Source organism: Dromiciops gliroides, chromosome 1 (assembly GCF_019393635.1).
Source record: "Dromiciops gliroides isolate mDroGli1 chromosome 1, mDroGli1.pri, whole genome shotgun sequence".
NCBI classification, from domain to species: Eukaryota; Metazoa; Chordata; class Mammalia; order Microbiotheria; family Microbiotheriidae; genus Dromiciops; species Dromiciops gliroides.
This window is the reverse complement of record NC_057861.1, coordinates 127,653,751-127,672,290: the sequence shown is the minus strand read 5'-3', so window position 1 is coordinate 127,672,290 and position 18,540 is coordinate 127,653,751. Positions and strand designations below refer to the sequence as shown.

Genomic DNA, 18,540 nt, shown 5'->3' with positions numbered 1-18,540 from the left:
AACACAACAAATAAAAAATAAAAGTTGAATAGGTGTTAACTTTTCAATGTCATCCTTTATGATGATTATGTTTACCTATAGTAGTCCCAGAACTCTTCTTTGATCTTCCTCTTACCTTCCTCGCAGCTTTAAAATGTGTTGATTTTATTTCCATTGTGGTGTCGGGCGGCTTAGTGGCAGGCCCTGCCCCTGCGGGAGAGAAGTGGCGACTCTAGGGGGACCGGCGCCAGGGCTCTGCGGCAGTCTAGGAGGCAGCCGCGGGCCCCTTCTTCTGGCAGCCTTCCACGTGCATGGTGATCCGGGACCGCCATCTCATCCTCCTCCACTGCTGCCGGTTCCTCCTCCTCCTCCTCCTGGGTCGGGCCGATCCCCTTCCCGTGGCTGCTTCCTCCTTGGCTGGCTCGCGGTGCCTCGTCCCCTCCCCGAGCCGATCCTGCAGCCACCGCCCCGGCCTCCTGATTCATCCTCCTGCACCATAGGAGGCACAGGTTCCAAGATGTCCAACCGAGTGGTCTGCTGGGAAGCCAGTCACGCCGGGAGCTGGTACACAGCCTCAGGTCCTCAACTGAATGCACAAATAGAAGGTTGGCTTTCACAAGTACAATCCACAAAAAGACCTGCTAGAGCCATTATTGCCCCCGTGCAGGATATACTTACTGTGGGTCTTGTGCTGTTCATGCTTACAAACAAGTGTATCCATCTATTACCCGGAGAATATTGATCCTTGGGGCTTCCCATCATGTGCCCCTATCTCGATGTGCACTTTCCAGTATGGATATATAGAGAACACCTCTGTATGACCTTCATATTGATCTAAAGATTTATGAAGAGCTATGGAAGACGCGAATGTTTGAGCTCATGTCTCAGCAAACAGATGAAGATGAACACAGTATTGAAATGCATTTACCTTATACTGCTAAAGCCATGGAAAGGTCAAAGGTTCCATTACAGTTACTATGATGAATCCCAGGGGGAGATTTATAGATCCATTGAACATCTAGATAAAATGGGCATGAGTATTATAGAACAACTAAACCCTGTATCATTTAGCAATTACTTGAAAAATACCATAACACAATATGTTGAAGACATCCCATTGGGGTGTTACTAAATGCTATCACAGAGCTCCAGAAGAATAGAATGAATATGAGCTTTTCATTTTTGAATTATGCCCAGTCAAGCCAGTGTAGAAACTGGCAAGACAGTTCAGTGAGTTATGCACCTGGAGCACTTACAATCCACTGAAGCTCTGAATACTCAGGGATACCACCTGCACATACTCATTCTCTAAATGGGGTCCAGGCCTAGCCTTTACAAAGATACAGTTCCTGGTCTTTGGGGATACTGAAACCTCAAAATTAATAGAATTTTCTTCTCTTCTTTTCTAGTAGGTGTAGTCTTTCCTTAATTTCAACTCATTATAAAATGCTTTCTTGTTTAGGACAATGGAAGGAAGGCTGGCATCAAAGTATTTTATGATTTAAAAAAGTGATTATGGATGTAAACTCATGGTGGAAGATGGTCCTTCAAATACAACCTGTAAAGCATTTATCATTTTCTAAATTTTCACTCTTTGCAGTCCTGTGCACATATATTCAGCTTTCAGAATAGTTTTGCAAGTTGAAAAGAAATAAAAAAGGATGGAAGCTTTTTAATAATGAAAATTGCATTTATAAATGATCTGTAATAGAATATAATAATTCTCCAGTATAGTCAACTACTACCTGTGTTGTACAACAGATACCTTCTATTTTAGTTGATAATAAAAGGCTACACAACTCAAAAAAAAAAAAAAAGAAAAGAAAAGAAAAAAGAAACCTCCATATTGAGGAAGGGCCCAGGTCATTTTTCAATCCACTCTCAGTTCTGCTTCTTTCTCTACAAGCTTTATGACTATGACTGAATATAAAAGTCCCCATGATAGAGAAAAACACAACCAAATAAAAAATAAAAGTTGAATAGTTCTTAACTTTTCAATGTCATCCTTTATGATGATTATGTTTACCTATAGTAGTCCCAGAACTCTTCTTTGATCTTCCTCTTACTTTCCTCACAGCTTTAAAATGTGTTGATTTTATTTTCATCATCCTTAGCATTCATTGAAATCTCAGCTTAAGCTACGCTTTCATAACATATATAGTTGTTTAAAAACTTCTTTTTAAAACTCAAAGTACTTCAAGCATATAAATCTTATAGAAATAAAGGAAATTATAAATCTTCATTTTTAATTTAGACAGACTAAAATGGAATTGACTCAATGAAACTAGGTAGTGCAGTGGATAGAGAACTGGACCTGGAGTTAGGAAGATGATAGTTCAGTTTATCTTCAGACAGGTAGCAGTTGCGTGATCCTGAACAAGTCACTTAATCTTTGCTTGCCTTAATTTCTTCATCTGTAAAAGGCGCATAATAACAGTATTTAGCTCCTAGGGTTTTAAGGTTCAAATGAGATACCAACTATAAAGCACTTACCACAGTGCCTGGAAATAGTTCTATATTTTTTAATAATAATAATAATAACAATAATGGGGGCGGCTAGGTGGCACAGTGGATAGAGCACTGGCCCTGGATTCAGGAGTACCTGAGTTCAAATCCAGCCTTAGACACTTGACACTTACCAGCTGTGTGACCCTGGGCAAGTCACTTAACCCCCATAGCCCCGCAAAAAGTAATAATAATAATAATAATGTTGATGACATTGATGATGATGATGATGTCACTGTCATGGTATGGTTATGATAGATTCTCACCTGTAATGTGGACAAAGTATCTCAATATTCTCCAATGTTTTGTTATTTATTCTGTGATGTATAAAATACAATGTGGGTCCTTACCTGCCCCTCCAAAATTTTTTTGTGGGGGGGAACTAGCTAAGATTTACTGATAAATTCAGCAAGAGTTTAGACTTTTAAGAATTTATTAAAGAGTAAAGACAACACATTGGTGTTCCGTAACACGCCAAAAGTCAATCTACTTTTCTGTCTGCCACCAACACCAAAGTCCCTGATTAAAAGAGGCCCATCCAGCAAGCCACTCTCACCTTTCTATTTCCTGTCTCCCTCCACAAAAGGCAAGGTTCTTCAAGTTGATTGGTTGAGGGTGGTCTCCTGTTGATGTCATAGTCCACAGCCTCTGAGAACAACACCCCACTCAAGGCCAACCAGGTCTGGTCTCAATTTAATCATCCTTAGATAGGTTATCAGACAGTCTCTCCGTCTTACTCAATTCAATCAATTCCAAATCAATCTTCAGGTGGGGTGCCCTGGATATCTGCCAAATCCCATTATTTTATCACAATTCTCCCATATTTTCTTGGTATTATTTGAGATTCTTTAAATTGTCACTTGTGGGGCAGCTAGGTGGCGCAGTGGATAGAGCACCGGCCCTGGAGTCAGGAGTACCTGAGTTCAAATCCGGCCTCAGACACTTAACACTTACTAGCTGTGTGACCCTGGGCAAGTCACTTAACCCCAATTGCCTCACTAAATTGTCACTTGCCCAAAATCTAAGAGTTACATATATGTTCAAAGGACACAATTCAACCCATATCTGAATGAAAATCCCTTATTTATTTCTAATAAAAATGTTAATGCATAGGATCATGCAGTTAAAAGAACATTGGATTTTGAGCCAGAGGATATGGATTCAAATCCCAATTATGAAACTATTTATGAGACCTTTTCAAAGTCAATTAGCATTTCTGAAATTTAAGTTCTTCCTTTATCATATGAAAGTCTGCCATTGTAAGACTCTCCATTATTTTTCTCATTTGTCCATTTCTTATTTTCAGTCTTGTCCTGCCACACCTCAGTCTTCGATTTTTCCAACTATTCTCTGCCTTCACTTCTATTCACATTTCACTAGATAGAGTTGGAAAAAATCATGAAAAAATGTTTTATTTGTCAGCTAGTACCTCATTATGGAAAGATAATCCATGTACACCTCCATAATTGATTTATTATTCTGGTTACTAGTAGTGATTTAGAGCATTTTTTCATATAGGAATAGATAGCTTTGTTTGCTTCATCAGAACACTGCCTGTTCATATCCTTTGACAATTTCTCAATTGGGGAATGACTTGGATTCTTATAAATTTGATTTAGTTCCCTATATATTTTAGAAATTAGGCCTATATCAGAAGTATTGGCCATAAAAATTGTTTCCCAGCTTTCTGCCTCCCTTTTAATTTTGGATGCATTGCTTCTGTTTGTACAGAAACTTTTTAATTTAGTGTAATCAAAATCATCCATTTTGCATTTCATAATGTCCTCTATCTCTTGTTTGTCAATAAATTGTTCTCATATTCAAAGATCTGAAAGGTAGACTATTCCTTCCTCTCCTAATTTACCTATGGTATCAACTCTTATGTCTAAATCATGTATCCATTTTGACCTTATTTTAGTATAAGGTGTAAGATGTAGGTCTATGCCTCATTTCTACCATACTATCTTCCAGTTTTCCCAGCAATTTTTGTCAAATACTGAGTTCCTATCCCAAAAGCTGGAGTCTTTGGGTATATCAAATAGTATATTACTAGTGTCATTTACTACTGTCTTCTGTGCCTAGCCTGTTGCATTGATCCTCCACTCTATTTCTTAGCCAGTACCAGATAGTTTAGATGACTGCTGCTTTATAATAAACCTCTAGATTTGGTACAGCTAACCCACTTTCCTGTGCATTTTTTTTCATTATTTCCCTTGATATTCTTGACTTTTTGTTATTCCAGATGAATTTTGTTATTATTTTTTTGAGCTCTATAAAATGATTTTTAGGTATTCTGATTGGTATGGTACTGAATAAGTAAATTAATTTAGGTAGAGTTGTAATTTTTACTATATTAGCTCTGCCTATCCATGAGCTATTGATATCTTTCCAATTATTTAGATCTAATTTGATTTGTGTGAAAAGTGTTTGGTAATTGTGTTCATAGAGTTCCTTGGTTTGTCTTGGCAAATAGACTCCCAAGTATTTTATATTATCTACCGTTATTTTAAATGGAATTTCTCTTTCTACCTCATGTTGCTAGACTTTGTTGGTCATGTATAGAAATGCTGATGATTTAGGTGGATTTATTTTATATCCTCCTACTTTGCTAAAGTTGTTAATTGTTTCAAGTAATTTTTGAGTTGATTCTCTAGGATTCTCTTAAGTATACCATCATATCATCTGCAAAGAGTGATAGTTTTGTTTCTTCCTTGCCTATTCTAATTCCTTTAATTCCCTTTTCTTCTCTGATTGCTAAAGCTAACATTTCTAGGACAATATTAAATAATAGGGGTGATAATGGACATCCCTGGTTCACCCTTGATCTTAATGGGAAGGCCTCTAATTTATCTCCATTACATATAATGCTTGCTAATGGTTTTAGGAAGATACTGCTTATTATTTTAAGGAAAGCACCACCTATTCCTAAGCTTTCTAGTGTTTTTATTAGGAGTGGGTGCTGTATTTTGTCAAAAGCTTTCTCTGCATCTATTGAAATAATCATATGATTTTGGTTAGTATTCTTATTGATGTGGTTGAATATGTTAATAGTTTTCCTAATGTTGAACCAGCCCTGCGTTCCTGGTATAAATCCCACCTGGTCATAGTGTATTATCCTGGTGATCACTTGCTATAATCTCCTTGCTAATATCTTATTTAAGATTTTAGCATCAATATTCATTAGGGAAATTGGTCTATAATTTTCTTTCTCTGTTTTTGCTATGCCTGGCTTGGTATCACCACCATATTTGTGTCATAAAATGAATTTGGTAGAACTCCTTCTTCACCTATTTTTCCAAATAATTTGTATAATATTGGAATTAATTGTTCTTTAAATGTGTGATAGAATGCACCTGCAAACCCATCTGGCCCTGGGGATTTTTCTTAGGGAGTTCATTAATGGCTTGTTCAATTTCTTTTTCTAATATGGGCTGATTTAAGGATTTTATTTCCTCTTCAGTTAACCTGGGCAGTTTGTATTTTTGTAAATATTTATCCATTTCATTTAGATTGTCAAATTTATTGGCATATAGTTGGGCAAAATAATTCCTAATTATTGATTTAATTTCTACTTCATTGGTGGTACCATACCCCTTTTCATTTTTGGTTTTCTTCTTTCTTTTTTTTAATCAAATTAAACAATATTTTATCTATTTTATTGTTTTTTTCATAAAACTAGCTCTGAGATTTATTGATTAATTCTATAGTTTTCTTGCTTTCAATCTTATTAATTTCTCCTATAAATTTCAGGATCTCTAGTTTAGTATCTAATTGGGGATTTCTAATTTATTTTTTTTTCTAGCTTTTTAATTTGAATGCCCAATTCATTAATCTCTTCTTTCTCTTTTTTATTCATGTAAGCAGTTAGAGCTATAAATTTTCCCCTTAAGCACTGCTTTGGCTGCATCTCATAGATTTTGGAATGTTGTCTCATTATTGTCATTCTCTTGAATATAGTTATTGATTGTTTCTATGATTTGTTTTTTAACCCATTAATTCTTTAGAATGAAATTATTTAATTTCCAATTGATTTTCAGTCTACTTTTCCCTGACTCTTTCTTACATGTAATTTTTATTGCATCATGATCTGAGAAGGATACATTTACTATCTCTCCCTTTTTAAATTTGACTATGATGTTTTTTTGTCCTAATACATGGTCAATTTTTGAAAAAGTGTCATATACTACCGAGAAAAAAGGAATATTCCTTTCTATCTCCATTCAATTTTCTCCAGACATCTATCATGTCTAACTTTTCTAGTAAACTATTCACCTCTTTCACTTCTTTCTTATTTATTTTTTGGCTAGATTTATCTAATTCTGAGAAGGGGAGATTCAGATCCCCCACTAGTATAGTATTACTAATTCTTCTTATAACTCATTTAATTTCTCCTCTAAGAACTTGGATGCTATACCTCTTGTCACATACATATTTAATATTGATATTACTTCATTATCTATAGTACCTTTAAGCAAGATGTAATTTCCTTCCTTATCTCTTTTAATGAGATCTATTTTTTCTGTAATTTGTCTGAGATAAGGATTGCTACCCCTGCTTTTTTACTTCAGCTGAAGCATAATATATTTTGCTCCAGCCTTTTACCTTTACTCTCTGTGTATCTCTTTGCTTCAAATGTGTATCTTATAAACAGCATATTGTAGGAGTTTTTTTTTTTAATCCACTCTGCAATTCGTTTCTGTTTTATAGCAGAGTTCATCCCATTCACATTCACAGTTATGATTACTGTCTATTCTCCTCCATTCTATTTACCCCCTTTGTAATTTTTCCTGCTTCTTTCACCGCTTCCTCCTCACTGGCATTTTGCTTCTTACCCCTGCCTCCCCATATCTGCCATCCCTTTTTTCACCTCCCTCCCTTTTCTTTACTCTTTTCTCCCTGGCTTTTGTCCTCCATTCCATCAGTCCCTCCCCCCCACCCCCGCCTTTCCCTTTGCCTTTTACTTGCCTAAAGATTGAGCTAAGTTTCTTAATCCCAATGAATGTATATGTTATTCCTTCTTAGAATCAAATCTGATGAGGGTAGAGTTGAAACAATGTTTACCACTCCTTTCTTTCCCTCTATTGTAAATTTTTTTTCTTCACCTCTTCATATGATATAATTCACCCCATTCCACCTCCCCTTTCCTCTCCTCTCCATAGATTCCCTTTTTAACCCCTTAATTTTCTTGGTATCATCACATCAAAGACAATTTATATTTATAACCTCTGTGTATAGTCCTTCTCTCTGCCTAAATACATTATAGTTCTTAAGAGTTATGAGTATTATCTTCCTGTGTAAGGATATAAACAGTTTAACCTAATTGAGTAACTTTTTTTCCCTCTGTTTACCTTTTTAAACTTCTCTTGAGTCTTGTATGTTAAGATCCAATTTTCTATTCGGTTCTGGTCTTTTCATCAGGAAACACTGATAGTCCCCAATGTCATTGCATGTCCATCTTTTCCCCTGAAAGAGAATGTGCAGTTTTGCTGGGTAATAGATTTTCAGCTGCAATCCAAGCTCATTTGCCTTCCGGAATATCATATTCCAAGCCTTGCGGTCCATTAATGTTGAAGCTGCCAGGTCCTGAGCAATCCTGACTGTGGCTCCATGATATTTAAATTGCTTCTTTCTGGATGCTTGGAGTATTTTCTCCTTCATCTGATAATTCTGAAATTTGGCTACAATATTCCTTGGAGTTTTCCTTTTGGGCTCTCTTTAAGGAGGTGATCAGTGGATTTCTTCAATCATGGTTTTATGTTCTGATTCTATAATATCAGGGGAGTTCTCCTTAATTATTTCCTTGAATATGGTGTCTAGATTCTTTTTTCTGACCATGACTTTCAGGAAGTCCAATGATTCTCAAATTGTCTCTCCTGGATCTGTTTTCCTAGATCAGTTGTCTTTCCAATGAGTTATTTCACATTTTCTTCTATTTTTTCATTCTTTTGATTCTGCTTGACTGATTCCCAGTGTCTCATGGATTCCTTATCTTCCAACTGTCCAATTTTTTTTTTCCATTTGGCCAAATGAATTTTTTAAGGCATTGTTTTCTTCAGTGATATTATGCACCTTTCTTTTACATTTGATCAGATGAAGTTTTTAAGGAATTGTTTTCCTCTCCTCCGTCTTGGTTCCAAGGTTACCCATTCTTTGAGAAATTTTGTATAGGTAGTGGCATCTACCTGAATCTGCTCCATGTCACATATCAGGCCAGTGGCTCTATCTCCATTTTTTTCTCTATTTCTACAGGCCAATCCTAGCTTTTTTCCCCTCATTTTACCAGTAATCCCTTTACCTAGATGGTTTCTACATCAACTTTTTATGTTCCCCACTCCTCTTTGCTACCAGACTCTCAAAAACACTCTATTTCTGAGATAAGTCCTTTTTTTCTACAAGTTGCTCAGAGAATGACCAAGCCCCTCAACCAATCAACAGACTTCTTGATACACCTAGAAGTGATCCACCAATAAACAAAAACAAGCAAACAAACCAAAAAACAAGGGAGCTGTTCTCCAAAGCCTACTGCCTGCATGGTGATGAAGGAACATTCTAAAGTAAATAACAGAAGAATGTAAATTGAAAATGGACTGCTCCATTACTTCACAGATAGGATAATGTCTTTCCTTTGACCATGCTTTGAGAAGCTTTTCTTTCCTGTCTTCTTTCTCTTTTATAAAGTATTGGGATGGCAGCTAGGTGGAGCAGTGGACCTGAACGCAGGAGGACCTGAGTTCAAATCCGGTCTCAGACACTTAACACTTACTAGCTTTGTGACCCTGGGCAAGTCACTTAACCCCAATTGCCTCACCAAAGAACTACAGAAAGAAAGAAAGAAAGAAAGAAAGAAAGAAAGAAAGAAAGAAAGAAAGAAAGAAAGAAAGAAAGAAAGAAAGAAAGAAAGAAAGAAAGAAAGAAAGAAAGAAAGGAAGAAAGAAAGGAAGAAAGAAAGAAAGGAAGGATTGGGCAATATATTTTCCTCCTGGTATCTCAAATTATTTTTCCTTCTATGGAGATTTAAGTAATGTTTCAGTTTTCATAGAGAGAAAAATGTAGCAATATTTGTGACGATAATAAAATCTAAGGTAAAAAAGGAATTTTAAGAGAAGAGTTGTTATCTGTGGCCTGACTTTTGGCAGGATACATCTAACTGCTTTAGACAGACAAGAAATTTTAAGATTAAATAAAATATTCACATATATGTCTCTGCATGTATATAAATGTCAACTTATGTAAACTAAGATAAAAATAGATGACATGCTATGAATCTAAAACATATTAAAGACTCAAATGATAATCAATAGTGTGTGATGATAATAAGAAAAAAAGAAGAGAGATAAGTTCTGGGAGAAGGGTTTGGAGATGATGAAGAACATTCAAAAATATTGGTAAATATTTCCAAACTAGGGAATTATAATATCTGAAACTAATTTCTTTTTTAATATATGAATTTTAAAATATTTTCTGTTTCACATGCATTATGGTTATTTTGTATCTAATGTTAATATATATGTATATATGTGGTTTAGGATAATATATGTGTATATATATGCATACATGTACATATACACGTACACATATACATACACATACATAATATATATAAAGAGAGACATTTTATCACTTTGAGCTTTTGATAGTAATGAGATCAATTATTCTCTTTTGTCATGTGAATATATAATTTGAACTTAATTTGGTTCACTTTTCCAATAGGCTTTTTTCCCCCACTCTGTCTCACCTTCCTTCTCTGCTTATACACTATAATATTGGATCCCCTAATATTAAAAATAAATCTTATTGACCTTATATAGAGAATATTAATCACATCTCTTCTGCTTCTGGCATCATAAATTTAAGTACCAGTGAAGGGACTTATGCTGTCATGGTATTATTAATTAGTTCATTCTTTCATTCATTATTCATTATCGCCCCAAGCAGTTTTGAACCTCAACAATGTTCTCACAGCTGAAGAGTTTGGATAATTGGGGCATAAACCAAACTCTTTAATGTATTTTGGCATATTTTCAGCTATGGAAGTCATGTACTTTCCCAATCTATTTCGAGAAATGTTCTCCAAACTAAAGACTAGTTCATGTATCAAACTCATTTGTTTTCCACTCATTCTTTCTTTCCTTTAATCAAGTCCTTATGAAATATGTGTTAAGTTCCTGTTAGGTTCCAGATATGGTTCTAGGCACCAGAGATACAAAGATAAAAAGTATAGATTCCCAAAACACAAGCAACCCACATATTTTTTTTCCCTAGGGAAACAGCATGGTAATTTATAAGTATATTCAAAATATAGGGGCGTGGAGCCAAGATGGTGGAGAGAAGCCAGCAAGTTGTCTGAGCTCTCCTTCAGTTCCCTCAAAAAGAACATTAAATCAAATCTCTAAATGGATTCTAAAACTACAATACTTATGAAAAGACAGAGATACACAATATTCCAACCTGAGATAATTTAGAAGCCTTCAGGAAAGGTCACTCTCACTCAGGCAAAAGGGGGGCACAGTGCACCTCCATGCAGCACAATGTAGAGGTGGTTTGGGCAAGTCAGCAGGAAGCTGTAGGACACAGACAAGCAACGGAGGCCCCTTGATTATAGTTCAGCAAGCTGGTGGCACAGCGGGCCAGTTGTCAGATCCACCAGTACCAGGTGAGAGGGAAGGCTGCCAGTTAGAAGTCCACCTACAGGACAGGAGTGACCAGGCCTGGCCATACCAACATGCCAGGAGCAAGAACAGGGAGCAAGCGCAGTGGGGTGAGAAACCCATAAGCCATAGAGGCCTCAGAGTAGAAAGCCAGTAACAAAGCCTCTATCTTCCAGCAAAAGAAGCTTGAAACAGTGACCCTGGTGCCCCAGGAGTAGACCTCATCAAAAAACAATAAATAAATAGATAGATAGATAGATAGATAGATAGATAGATAGATAGATAGATAGATAGATAGATAAATAAATAAATAAATAAATAATAAGCTGCAAATATGAGTAAGAAACAAAAAAAGAGGTCTCACCATTGAGAGCTTCTGTGTTGACAGGGAAGAGCTAAACACAAACTCAGATGAGGACAATACTCTCAAATTGCCTACATGTGAAGCCTCAAGAGGGAAGATGAATTGGTCTCAAGACCAAAAGTCCTTCTTGGAAGAGCTCAAAAAGGATTTAAATAATCAAGTGAGGGGAAGCTAGGTGGAACAATAGATACAGTACTGGTCCTGGATTCAGGATAATCTCAGTTCAAAGCTGGCCTCAGACACTTGACATTTACTAGCTGTGTGACCCTGGGCAAGTCACTTAATCCTCATTACCAAGAAAAAAAATATTTAAAAAATTGAGAGAGGTAGAAGAAAAAATGGGGAGAAAAATGAAAGCAACACAAGAAAATTATGAAAAAAGAATCAGTAGCTTGGAAAAGGAAGCACAAAGATTGACTGAAAAAAACAATTCCTCAAAAAAATTAATTTAGCCAAACAGAAAGGAGTTGTATAATCTGACTGAAGAAAATTCCTTAAAAATTCTGATTGGGCAGTTAGAAGCTAATGACTCCATGAGACAACAGGAATTAGTCAAACAGAATCAAAAGAATGAAAAAAATAGAAGAAAATGTGAAATACCTCATTGGAAAGACAATTGACCTGGAAAATAGGTCTTGGAGAGGCAATTTGAGAATTATTGGACTGCCTGAAAGCCATGATCAGAAAATGAGTCTATATACCATATTCTAGGAAATTATCAAGGAGAACTATTGTGATACAAAATCAGAGGATAAAATTGTCATTGTAAGAATCCACCAATCACCTCCTGAGAGAAGCCCCAAAAGGAAAACTCCAAGGAATATTGTAGTCAAATTCCAGAATTATGAGGTGAAGCAGAAAATACTCCAAGCAGCCAGAAAGAAGCAATTTTAATATCATTAAGCCACAGTCAGGATTGCACAGTACCTAGCAGCTTCACCATTAAAAGATCTCAAGGCTTGGAATATAATATTCTGAAAGGCAAATGAGCTTAGATTACAGCCAAGAATCTATTACCTAGAAAAACTGATCATTCTCTTTCAGGGGAAAAGATGGATATTCAATGAAATAGGGAACTTTCAAGATTTCCTGAAGAAAAGACCAGAACTGAATAGAAAATTTGATCTTAACATACAAGACTCAAGAGAAATTTAAAAAGGTAAACAGGGTAAAACAGTTACTCATTAAAGTTAAACTGTTTACATCCCTACACAGGAAAATAACACATAACTCTTGAGAAGTGTATATATATTTGGGCAGACAGAAGGATTATACATAGATGGTATAAATATAAATTGCCTTTGATGTAATGTTATAAAGAAAATTAAGGGGTAAAAAAGTAGTTTATGGGGAGAAGAGGAAAGGGGAGGTGAAATGGGGTGAATTACTTCATATAAAGAGATGCAAAAACCAATTACAATAGAGGGAAAGAAAGGAATGAACATCATTTCAACCTTACTCTCACTAGATTTGATTTTAAGAGGGAATAACATATATGTTCATTTGGATAAAGAAAATTAGCTTCTTCTTTAGGGCAATAAAATGGTAAGGGGAAAAGAGGGGGGCTGATAGCAAGGAGGGTAGAAGCAGGGAAGAAAAGGGTAAAGAAAAGGGAAGGGGGCTGATAAAAGGGAGAGCAGATTGGGGGAGACAGGGGTAAGAAGCAAAATATTGGTGAGGAGGAATAAGGTGAAAGAAGGGGGGGAAAGTACAAAGGGGGTAAATAGTATGGAGGGAAATAGACAGTAATGATAACTGTGAATTTGAATGGGATGAACTCTGCCATAAAATGGAAGTGAATAGCAGAGTGAATTCAAAACCAAAATATATACAAAACAAATTAAATGCAATTGGGTGGAGGTTGTGAGAGAAATTGAGGGAATCAGGAAAGCTTTATGTTGAAGACAGCTCTGGAATTAAATTTTATGGAACCTGAGGGAGATAAAGAGAGAGTGAATTTCAGACACAGGGGACAGTCTGATCATGGACTTGGAGATGTAACGGGATATTGTCAGGAGGAAAAGAAAGTGAACTGTCATCTTTGTTTTAAACAAATTGAATATAAGATGTCTATATGATGCCCAGGTAGATGGAGTTGAATCTCAAAACTACAGCTTTTGCTGGCACTGCCTGTAGTTGGTAATCTTTGGCTGCCCATAAGCAGTTCTGGATCACAGTTCTAGGGGGAAAAGAGTACTTGTAGTCAGCCACAAGTGTAAAGGACCCAAGGTCACAGTTATAGGGCCAAAAGCAAAAGTGGTAGTAGTTGTGGCTTCAAGTTAGTATGGCACTTCCTGGATAGAGCAGAGAGCTGGAAACACATCCCTCTTCACATCACTGCATCTTGGAAACATCGAAACTTGCAGAGATTTAGAAATAGCTATGAAAATACCAGCACAAAAAACCCAATGCTTGGGACAGTGCCTCCCTTGCCCCAGGTGAGCATAACCCAACTTTAACATAAATTACAAAGTAAAAAAAAAGGCTTGAAAATGAGCAAAGAAAGCAAAGAAACAGAGCTTGACCCTTAAAACAGAACAAACAAAAACCTACTATTATGGCAGGAAAGAAGACAAAGTTAGAGGACAAAAATGTTGCGAGGCAAAGTCATGACATAGTAAATTCAATGACTCACCTGACCCTCTCCCCCAAACCCCAGTAAATACCTTTAAATAAGGATGATAAACAAATTCTAGAATAGCAAAACTTACAAAAATAGAGTGAAACAGTTTTCCAGTCCAAGACAACTTAGAAGGTTGGGCAAGAAAATTCTTATACAAGGGTGAGAGTGGAGCTCAGCACAGCACAGGCTGCCCCAGCATAGGCCATGCCCCAGCAAACCAGGAGTAATCCTCATGGTGACTTTATCAGTGGCAGCAGTGGCAGTTTCCAGATCTCTCAGATGACAGATGGTAAGGGGATCAGACAACTAGTCAGAAGGAGATATGAAAGGGTCCCATTGCTGGCAACAAGGGTAAGACTCTGTTGCATTGCCTATATTTGGATGTGGGTCACAGTCCTGGGTCTTAGTCCCAATGCAATGAGGAGCACTAGCACAGCAAAGCTTGCAGCTGCAGGGGAGCAAGGATGATGATCACTGTTCCATGGTTGAAAAGAGTGTTTGTGGTCACTCACAAACCAATTCATAGTAAAGGAGAGCAGTAAACACATTTTGCCCTTGATCCTAGCTTATTAAACTATGTGTTATGATGCCATATGTGTGGATCACAAGTAATTAGCAACAGTAAACAGTTATGGACAAGCATTTTGTATACCTATATACCCTGGGTTGCAAAAAATATATTGTGTAAAAAGAGTTTGTGAGTAAAAATCATTTAAGAATCCCTACCCTAGATAATAATACCTTGGAAGAACCAAAAACTTACAGGTCTCCACAATTACCTCTGAAAAAAGCTGCACAAAAAACTGAAGCTTGGGACAATGCCCCCTCCACTTGGGAAGCAGAGAACCACTTTAGCATACAGTTAAAAGTGAAGAAATAGGATAGAAAATGATAAAACAAAAATTTTTAAATCCTGACCATATACATTTAATATGGTGACAAGGAACATCAAACCATAGACTCAGAAGAAGAAAATAAATTTAAAATATCCCAAAAATATTTCCAAAGACTTAGTAAAAATAAGAATTTATCTCAGGACATGGAAGAGCTAAAAATGATTTTGAAAATCATGTAAGAGAGGTAGAGGAAAAAATTGGAATAAAAGGAAGAGTGTACAAGAAAATCATGAAAAAACAGTGTGGTAAAGGAAGAAAAAAAATACTGAAGCAAATAACACCTTAAAAAAAGATTAGTTCAAATAGAAAAAAGAGGAACAAAAATACAAGAGAAAAATGCCTTGAAAATCATCATTAGCCAAATGGAAAGAAAGTATATGAGTTTACTGATGAAAATAATTATTTAAAAACTAATTTAGCAATAAGAATCTAATAACTTCATGACAAATCAGGAAGCAATAAACATGATATAAAATAGAAAAAAATATTAATATCACAATGGGAAAAAAACTGATCTCGAAAATAGATCCAGGAGAGATACTTTAAAATTCATTGGATTACCTGAAAGCCATGATCAAAGAAAAAAATAGTGTTGACTTAATTTAAAAAAAATTATATTCATGAACCATAGGGTTAAAAAAAGATGAAATAAAACCAATCACCTCCTGAAAGTGATCTCAAAATGAACACCCCCAGGAATATTATAAAATTCCATAGCTTCCAGATCAAGGAGAAAATATTACAAGCTGCCAAGAGGAAACAATTCAAATATAACAGAACCATAGTGAGGATAACACAACATTTAGTAGCTTATTCACTAAAGGATAGGAGGGCTTCAAATATGATATACTGGAGGGTGAAAATGTGTGAATTACATCAAAGAATCATCTACCCAGGAAAACTGAGTATAATCCCTCAAAGGGGAAAATTAGCATTTAATCAAAGAAAGGACTTTCAGGCATTCTTGATGAAAAGTTCAAAATTGAATAGAATTTTTTTCTTTATTTTAATTATAAAATATTTTATATTTTTCCAGTTACATTTAAAGATAGTTTTCTGCATTTGTTTTTATAAGATTTTGAGTTCCAACTTTTACTCCTTCCATCCCTTTGCTGTCCCTTCCCTAAGACAGAAAGTAATCTGATATAGGTTATATATGAATAATCACATTATACATATTTCTGCATTAATGATTTTGTGAAAGAAGAATCAAAACAAAAGAGAAAAAAACCAAACAAACAAAAAACTAGAAACAGTGAAATTCAATCTGCAATCAGATTCTACAGATCTTTTTTCTGGATGTGGAGAGCATTTTCTATCATGAATCCTTTGGAATTGTCTTTGATCATTTTATTGCTGAGAAGAGCCATTTATCATAGTTGATCATCACACAATGTTGCTGTTTCTGTGTATAATGGCCTCCTGCTACTGTTCACTTCATTCAGCATCAGTCCAATAAAGTCTTTCCAAGTTTTTCTGAAATCTGCATGCTCATAATTTCTTTTAGCAAACCAGTATTCTGTTACATACATAGCCCACAGTTTGTTCAACCATTCTCTAATTTACTTGCATTCTCTCAATTTCCAATTCTTTGCCACCAGAAAGACAACTACTAGGAATATTTTTTGTACATGTGGGTCCTTTCCTCTTTTTTATGATCTCTTTGGGATACAGACCTACTAATGATATTACTTTGTCAAAGGTTATGAGAAATAAAGCTTTAATTTGCATTAGAGCCTTTTGGGAATAGATCTAAATTGCTCTCCAGAATGGTTGGATAACGTCATAACTGCTCCAACAATGCATTAATGTTCCAATTTTTCCACAGCTTCTCCAACATTTATTATTTTCCCTTTTTGTCACATTAGCCAATCTGATCTGTGTGAGGTGTTATTAGAGAGTTGTTTTACTTTGCATTTTTTAATCAATAGTGATTTAGAGCATTTTCCATATGATAATAGATAGCTTTGATTTCTTCATCTGAAAACTGTTAGTTCATATCCTTTGACCATTTTGGGATTTCAGAATGACTTGCAGTCTTATAAATTTTATTTAGTTACCCATATATTTTAGAAATGAAGCCTATTGGAAACACTGGTTGTAAACATTGTTTTCAAGTTTTCTGTTTCCCTTCCTTTTTTTTTTGTTTTGCAATGAGGCCTAAGTGACTTGCCCAGGGTCACACAGCTAGTAAGTGTCAAGTGTCTGAGGCTGGATTTGAACTCAGGTCCTCCTGAATCCAGGGCCAGTGCCACCTAGCTGCCCCTCTCCCCTCTATATTATAAAAAATTTTAATATACATAAACATTAAAAAACTTCAAATCACAATTAATTCTTTATAGGAGAGCAGATAGAAGGGAGGCCAGTTTGAGGCAGTTAATATTCAGAAGCAAAACACTTGAGAGTTGACAGTGTAAAAGGAGAGAGAGTAGGATAAATAGGGAAAATAGAATGAAAGGAAATTCATAGTTGTTAATCATTACTGTGAAAAATATAGAGTACATAATAAAAACTTCATTTCTCAAACACAGAGAAAACAGAGCTACATATATAGAAATAAGAAACATTCTTCAATTGATAAATGGTCAAAGAATATGAATAGGCAGTTTTCAGGCAAAGTAATTGAACCTATTTATAGTCATATAATATTCTCTAAATTACTTTTGATGAGAGAAATAAAAATTAAAATAACTTTGAGCTACTATTACACACCTGTCAGATTGGTTAATATAATAGAAATGGGAAAGGAATATGTTAGAGGGAATGCAGGAAAATTAAAACAATAATGTAACTATTGGTGGTTGTATACTAATTCAACCATTTTGGAGAGCAATTTGAAAGTATGCCCAAAGGGCCATTAAAAACAGGCATACTATTTATGCAAGCAATAGCACTCCTGCCTCTATATCTCAAAGAGATTTAAAAAAAAGAAAAGGGTCTTTTTGTACAACTTATTGGTAGCAAAGATTTAGAAAATGAGAGGGCATCCATCAATTGGTGAATGGCATGTGATTGTGATGGAATACCATTGTACTTTAAGAAATACTGTGAGTAGTCATGGCATTACACCTTATCTAGGTTATGAGTGGAAACAGATAAAAACAAAATTTCAGATTAAGGAATTGTCAAAAAAATGTGTTTCAGTCTGTTTTCAGATACCATCAGTTCTTTCTCTGTGGATGTACTGCAGTTTTCCTAGGTTCTTTGGAGTTATATTGGATCATTCATTGCCTTGCAGAAAATAACCACATGCTTCCCAGCAGATCATCTTATGCTAATGCTGTTATTTTGTATACAGTACATATCTCTCTGCCTCAGTTCATGTGTGTCTTTCCAGGTTTTTCTGATAGTATCCTGTTCATCACAATTTCTATATAGTACCTTGAACTTGACAGAGAATTTTCTTCACAATAGCCCAGCAGAGTAGGTACCATACATTTTGACATTGTAGTGACTCAACATAACTATTTCCCTCCATCCCATAACCTTCCAATGATATTTATTTCATTGTCTACCTTTTTTTGC

At 35.6% G+C, this 18,540-nt stretch overlaps 1 pseudogene; it reads left to right on the top strand.

The window, feature by feature from the left end:
* The first annotated feature begins 465 nt into the window (after positions 1 to 465).
* Positions 466 to 1,255, top strand: LOC122736025 (annotated as a pseudogene).
* The last annotated feature ends 17,285 nt before the right edge of the window (positions 1,256 to 18,540 follow it).